General features: G+C 32.1%; 1 pseudogene; it reads right to left on the bottom strand.

The window, feature by feature from the left end:
• Positions 1-1678: 1678 nt before the first annotated feature.
• On the bottom strand, positions 1679-3437 carry LOC145038968 (aldehyde oxidase GLOX1 pseudogene; annotated as a pseudogene).
• Between the last annotated feature and the right edge of the window lie 3198 nt (positions 3438-6635).

Genomic DNA, 6635 nt, shown 5'->3' with positions numbered 1-6635 from the left:
CTCTGAAGCCAGCGGTCTAACACCAAAGGATACACAAAATTGTTTTAAAAAAAATATTGGGTGTTCGACGTGGCCATATCAGAGGCATCGGGCGTAAACCTTCTACGGTTGTTTCGATGTACGATCAGGAACAACCAATGACACAGCCACCACCACAATCACAGTTGACAAGATTATTTAATTTTGGTAATTGTTTAAAATGTTGGTTTAGTAATAGTTTCAAAATTTGGTAATTATTAGTTATAGTACAATGTTATAATGTTTTATACCCAATATGTGGAATGTATATTTTGTATATAGAATGTTATAATGCTAGTTTATTTATAAGACTATGTTGTTTTATTTGTAGTTGGAAATGCTTCAAACAATGTTAAAAGATCCGGCATGTAGTGCTGCACTTGAAGATTGGTTTCGTTCGTTGCCACAACGAAATGAAACTGGAGGAAACGAGGAGAGCGATGATGACGAGTAGATAGTTGTAGGATTTTTTTATGTTTTATTTGTGCAAGTATTTTAGACTAGTATTTTCGATATTTTATTCTAGGTTAAATCAGACGAGTATTTTAAACGGATATTGTATTAATATTTTGGAATGGAATGATGTAGGATTAGATTAATTAATATCATACTAGTTTTTTTTTTTTTTTAAAAGAAAAAAATTAATACCGGCGACACCTTTAGTGGCGACAATAGCTTATTACCGGCGACGAGTTTTAGCGACGACGTGTGCTTATTAGCGGCGACGGGTTTAGCGACGACAAACACGCATTAGCGGCGACAGTTTGATTAATAGCGACAAAACATCAGCGTCGACGTTTTAGCGACGACACGTCGCCGCTAATACTATTAGCGGCGACAAGGCGCGCTTTTAGCGATGACGTCTGTCGCCGGTAGTGCTCTACTTTCTTGTAGTGTTTGTAAAAGTCCTTAATCTGAAGAATACTCTCCCAAATAATATGACTCTTCTTTGGTTTTATATTAACAAAATTAACCGTAACCAATTTTCGTTTTTCATGTAACATATATTAAATTTTTTAGAGATTCATATATAGAGCTATTTATATATGCAATGAGTTTAATGGTGATGTCCATTTGATTGAAATTGGTTTGGTACATGTTTGACATTTTATTAAATTCATTTTCTTATTTTATTCATATATTTATGAACAACGTCTAACCTACGTGCAGGAACACACAATGTACATACCAAATAATTTAATATCAACAAGATATTGCCTACTACTATTTTATTGAATGACCATTATTTTGTTTATTAATTGTTGCAACGCGTGCCACAAATGGAGTGGAATTGTGATAAATATGCTTAACTCAAAAATTAGAATTATTACATTATCAGTCGCGCACCATATATTTTTTTATTTGCTTCCGTCAAGCGGGATAAGTTTAATTAACCCGGTAGTGAGGTTGTAAGTTCAATTTGTTGATGGGATCGTATTTTCTTTCTCAAATGACTTTGGTTGCTTCCATGAAGAGTAAGGGATTGTCCAATATAATTCACAGGATATGATCACGAAATAGAAAACCAAAATGACAAACAAAAACCATGCTGTGAGTACACGACAAAGATGACATTGTTGGTTGAGACGTTATTCGTTGGCTCGTAAAGTAACAATGTAATATTAAAGCGACACAATAATATCCATATAACCCGGTGAAATTTACAACTTAAAAAATATAATAAATGCACCATCTAATTAACGCATGAAACCAATGTAATATATTACTTTGGGATTTCATCTCCGGATTTGGACCCAGATTCCCGGACTTGGAATATCTTTATGAACCACAAACAACATATAATTCCCAGCCGGTGCAATGTTACCAGATGGAGGTGCCACCACACCAACTTTATAAGTCGACTTTCCGACAGCCTTGGCGGAGTTGGCGCTATCAAGCACCAGCAACCTTTGATTCATAGAAAACGAGTGAGTGTTAAATGAAGGTGACATCAATGTCACAGTGACCAATTTTAGGTCCACAGGGCCTGAAACAGTAAATGTAATAGCCACCCTTTTTCCATAGCGAATATCAGATTTTGTCTTGGGTGAGATTATCCTCGGGCGCAAAGAAGACGAGTTTGAATCCAAATAAGAAGGTGAAAAGGCCTCCAGACTCAATTCAGTTGGGTAAAGAACATTTGTGAAGACATATTTATCGTGAGGGTTGCTTCCACCAACAAGAACACGACCATCTCGTAGCATAACCGCTGTGGAATGGTAAACTCTAGGTATTGTGCTTGGATTTTGCACCTCGAAGCGAGACCCGATTTGGTTATCGGGTGTATAAGTCACAGGGCTTAGAACTGGATTCCTCCCAAGCTCCCACCCTGCAGCTCCAGCGGATGCCCCATTGATGATCAAAACATGACCATTGGGAAGCAACAACATGTCCCCCATGACTCTAGCCAAAGGCATGGTCTCCATGACCCATTGTGGATTTGGATCCGATATTTTGATCCTCCCACAAGTATCAAGAGCTCCATCAAATTTTCCATTATTTGCATTAACAAATGCTCCTGTGGGTGCACCCCCACAAACCAATACTTCCAAAGCATCTGCTACCCCCTTTTTTATCCGCAAAGGGAGTAGTACTGCAGATCCCGTGCTTGGGTAGTTCCTTGGTTGACCACCGGGTATTGTTGGGTATGTCTTTACAACTTGGTTCTTGGAGTAATCGAATAAGATTGCACGATTGTTGGCAAAAACAAACAAATTTCCATCAGGATAGAGAAATACAAAAGGGTATAAGTTATTCTCAACATTTGGGTCATTAGTCTGAACCAAAAATGGAAAGCTGGGAGAGTTCTCAGTAGCCGACTTTTTGGGGTAGAATTCGTAGTTAAATGCCTGGCGTCCTCCGATGATAATTTGTCTTCCGTCTGGCAACAAGTGATTGGTGGCATACCATCTCTGTTTACTCAAACCATTTGGTATCTCATTCCAATCGCATGTTCCACACGATTTATAAGTTCTCACCCTCCTGTAGCCATCATCCCAGCCGCCTGTCTGGACTAAAGTGCCATCTGGCATTAGGGTTCCTGAGGAACACCACACATTGGTTAAAACCATGAGTGGACGTACTGTATTGGAGACAACATCATACTCCACCGAGTGGGCTGAGCAGTCTGTTGAGTTAGGACGGCATTTGCCATTTGGAAGAGACATGTTGGAGACACCAAAGTCTGTGCGATCATACATTACAACGCGGTCGTTGGGGAGTAGCTGCATGTGCATGGCTGAGATGCCAATGCTTGGGAGAAGGACGGACCATGATCCACCTGCAGCAGGACACGGTGGGGCTTGGAGGAGTAGGAGGATGAAAAAGAGAAGATGATGATAAAGGAAGGAAGAGGAGAAGCTGATCATGTTCAAGTTTCTACTTTTGTTTTTTCTTTGTTTGGGGATTAGTAGCTAGTGAGGTTTTCGTTCTGGTGTGTTTTAGAGATGATAGAGGTGGGTTTAAATACTTGTTTAGGCCATGCAATGTCGAAAAAGTCAACTAGCTGAAACTTGTGAAAGGAGAGTTTCAAATCTTCCATTCATTTCTATGATATTAATTAGATAAGCGATAAGCGATTTCAAAATAATTAGAGTGTCGGGTTCATTCACTACAATTATTAACGTTAGTTAGAGACATGCAATGATTTTCATAAAGTCAAATATATTTAGATTTTGGGTACATCTAATTAGACCTTCTTTTAGAGCCCTAATAATTATCATTACTTTTTTCTTTAAATCATCATAATTGTTACAAAAGATTTACATTTTAGTTATAATTATTAACCAATCATTAGATAATGATTTTATTTCTTTCACATATAATTATTAACTAATTATTAAAAGTAATCTAATGAAAGTAGGAATTAATTAACTAATTATTAAAAGTAACTAATTATTAAAAGTAATCTAATGAAAGTAAGAATTAATCAACTTCTTGTAATCATTTTTTTCGGAAAACAATGCAATTTCGACCGATAAAAATATTTCAAACATGTTTCATTAATATTTCGGAAAACAATGCATATCAAATAAAACAATTTTATATAATTTGTATATTACAAAAACCGGTCTTACTAAGTGGACCTCAAATTTTTTTAGAGTAGATTCTCATTAATGATCTTTTAGATATAAATTTTCGTATATTTATAATATCAATATCTTATATACTTAATAAAATCTATTTTTTTTTAAACTCGTACCTATCATTTAATTACTATCAAGTTTTTATTTATTATGTATTTTATTCTTTTATAATTAAATAATAGTACAAGGTTTCAACATTTTCTATATATTTTAATATTTTCTATATTTTAATATGTTTATAAACCAAGAAATAAAAATAAAATGATAATAAATATTTAAATGAAAACTAAGTATTATTAATAAAAAAATATAGTCATATTACATATATTTATAGCGACCATTGTTTCATCTATGTATACAAGCATACACCAATTTGAAATAAAATCCTACACACTAAAAATCTCATTCTTCCCTTTTATTTAAAAACAAAAAAAATATTAATTTTTTTATTTAAAATATTTTATTGTATTGATTTGAAAAAAATAAATATCTTTTTATTTTAATATTTTTTTTATAAAAATGATATTTCTTTTTCTATAAATGTATCTTTATATTGAACCCTTTTATTATGTAATGATTAGTTTTATTTAAAGTAAAAAATATAAAATATTCATGAGGGGTCTAATATTATGTAATGGTAATTAAGAATAAGATAATTATTTTGTAATGATTAGTTTATTTTACGAAAAAAGTTAGAGTAATTATTAAGGATCCTTTAAAAATATAAAAAGGGTCCACATAGTTGGACCCTTACAAAAACACAATAAATAAATACTTATATTATTACACTAAGTATATAAAAATGAAAATTATCTTAAATTTTTAATATGAAAAAAATATATATTAAATTAATTAAATAATAAAATATAAGAAAAATACCAATTTTTATTAAAAAAAAAACCAATTTCTCCTTATTTAAAGAGCCCAAATACGAGCCTAATTTCCGTTTTGTCAACAAAGAAATATCGTCACCCACTTAAGGACCATTCACCTAAAAAACACTACTCTTTTCTTTCTAGAATTATGTTTTTCAGGCAAACAACACCGTCATCGGTAGCTTTTCGGAGGTATTGACACCACCAGCATCGAAACCACCACCTCTCGATCTGCCTCTGTCTCACGTTCTCTTTATTTTCATATGGTGGTCGGTTGTAGTAGGTTATCGGAAGTGGTGACAGGTCGACAATATTGGTTAGTGGTGAAGGTATGAGATCTTTTAGTATATATAATTTTTATTTATCGTTAAAGTAGAACCTCAAGATATTATACCAACTATAGAAATTATAATCATCAAATGTTACAGTCTATTGAAACTCAACAAGAGAGAGGTTTGCTGGGCAAAAGCGTATTAATAGTTATTAACAGAATTTAACAAAGCTTCATTTAGTATTTTCAATATTTAGTCTTTAAATAATTAATACCTTCTATTTTTTTTTAAACATTAATTTATTAAAGTCGAGGGTCTAAGCAACGAAACAAGTAAATGTTTATGTGATATTTATCCCATTAATTTACATTTATCCCATTAATTTAATCAAACTCGGTAGTAGCAATTAGCAATTGCATACAATATGTAACTCTTAGATTATAAGATCCTAAACAATTATTGCTTAACTTGTCATGTTTATCTCATCTATGCTTCGGATCTCTTATGCTTAGGTGACCTTTATCACACAAGATTCCGATCAAGTCATCATACTATAAACAACTTGTAGTATTCTAACTAACCAATGACAAGGTGACCATTTAGAAACTAGAAACTACAAAACTATCACGAACATCATAATCCAATCCTAATAACCATGTGACCCTGTAACATTAAGACCATACAAATGATAACGAGTGTTCTTCAAAAGGAGCACAATGACTTGTATTTTTAGAATATGTTTTATATATGTTTTACACTTATAGTTTATAAAAAGATTGTCTCATGAATATTCCATGCATATAACAATTCATGTACCCTTTTTGTAAAATCCATATAATCGTGTTATGAGGATCTTAAGGTGTTAAATAAAAATTTATTTTATTTGCCATTAACCGCGATCAATTATAAACTAAAATCCAGTATTTTAAAGTTTAGCCGCAGATCGGTTTTAAGAACCGATAATAGTGTTAGTAAAAATTTTATTTTATACTTTAGACTTGGAGTTTTGAATGAGTTATAAAATCATCATTTTAAATCTCCTTTTAACAATCAAAGACCTGGGTGATGATACTTATGTTATAAATCTCATTTGACATGCGTAAAATATAATATCAATATGTTGTTGTACTTTTTAAACATCAATATCATATATTACGTTTCGATGCAAAAAATAATCACTATTTTATTATTTGTCATTATAACGCTATAAACCGATTATATCCTTTTTTAATAAAAACTCATTATTTATTATAAATACATGGGTTTATAGAATGTTTAAACATATTTTAAACCATTTCAAATATTTTAAAGCTATAGGGTTTACAATAAAACTATTTTCAACAAAAAATCGATATTTAATCGGTTAACCGATAAAACGATTTTAT

This window comes from Lactuca saligna, chromosome 4 (genome assembly GCF_052625555.1).
Source record: "Lactuca saligna cultivar CGN05327 chromosome 4, ASM5262555v1, whole genome shotgun sequence".
In the NCBI taxonomy this organism is placed as follows: domain Eukaryota; kingdom Viridiplantae; phylum Streptophyta; class Magnoliopsida; order Asterales; family Asteraceae; genus Lactuca; species Lactuca saligna.
This window is presented reverse-complemented; position numbering and strand designations above follow the sequence as displayed.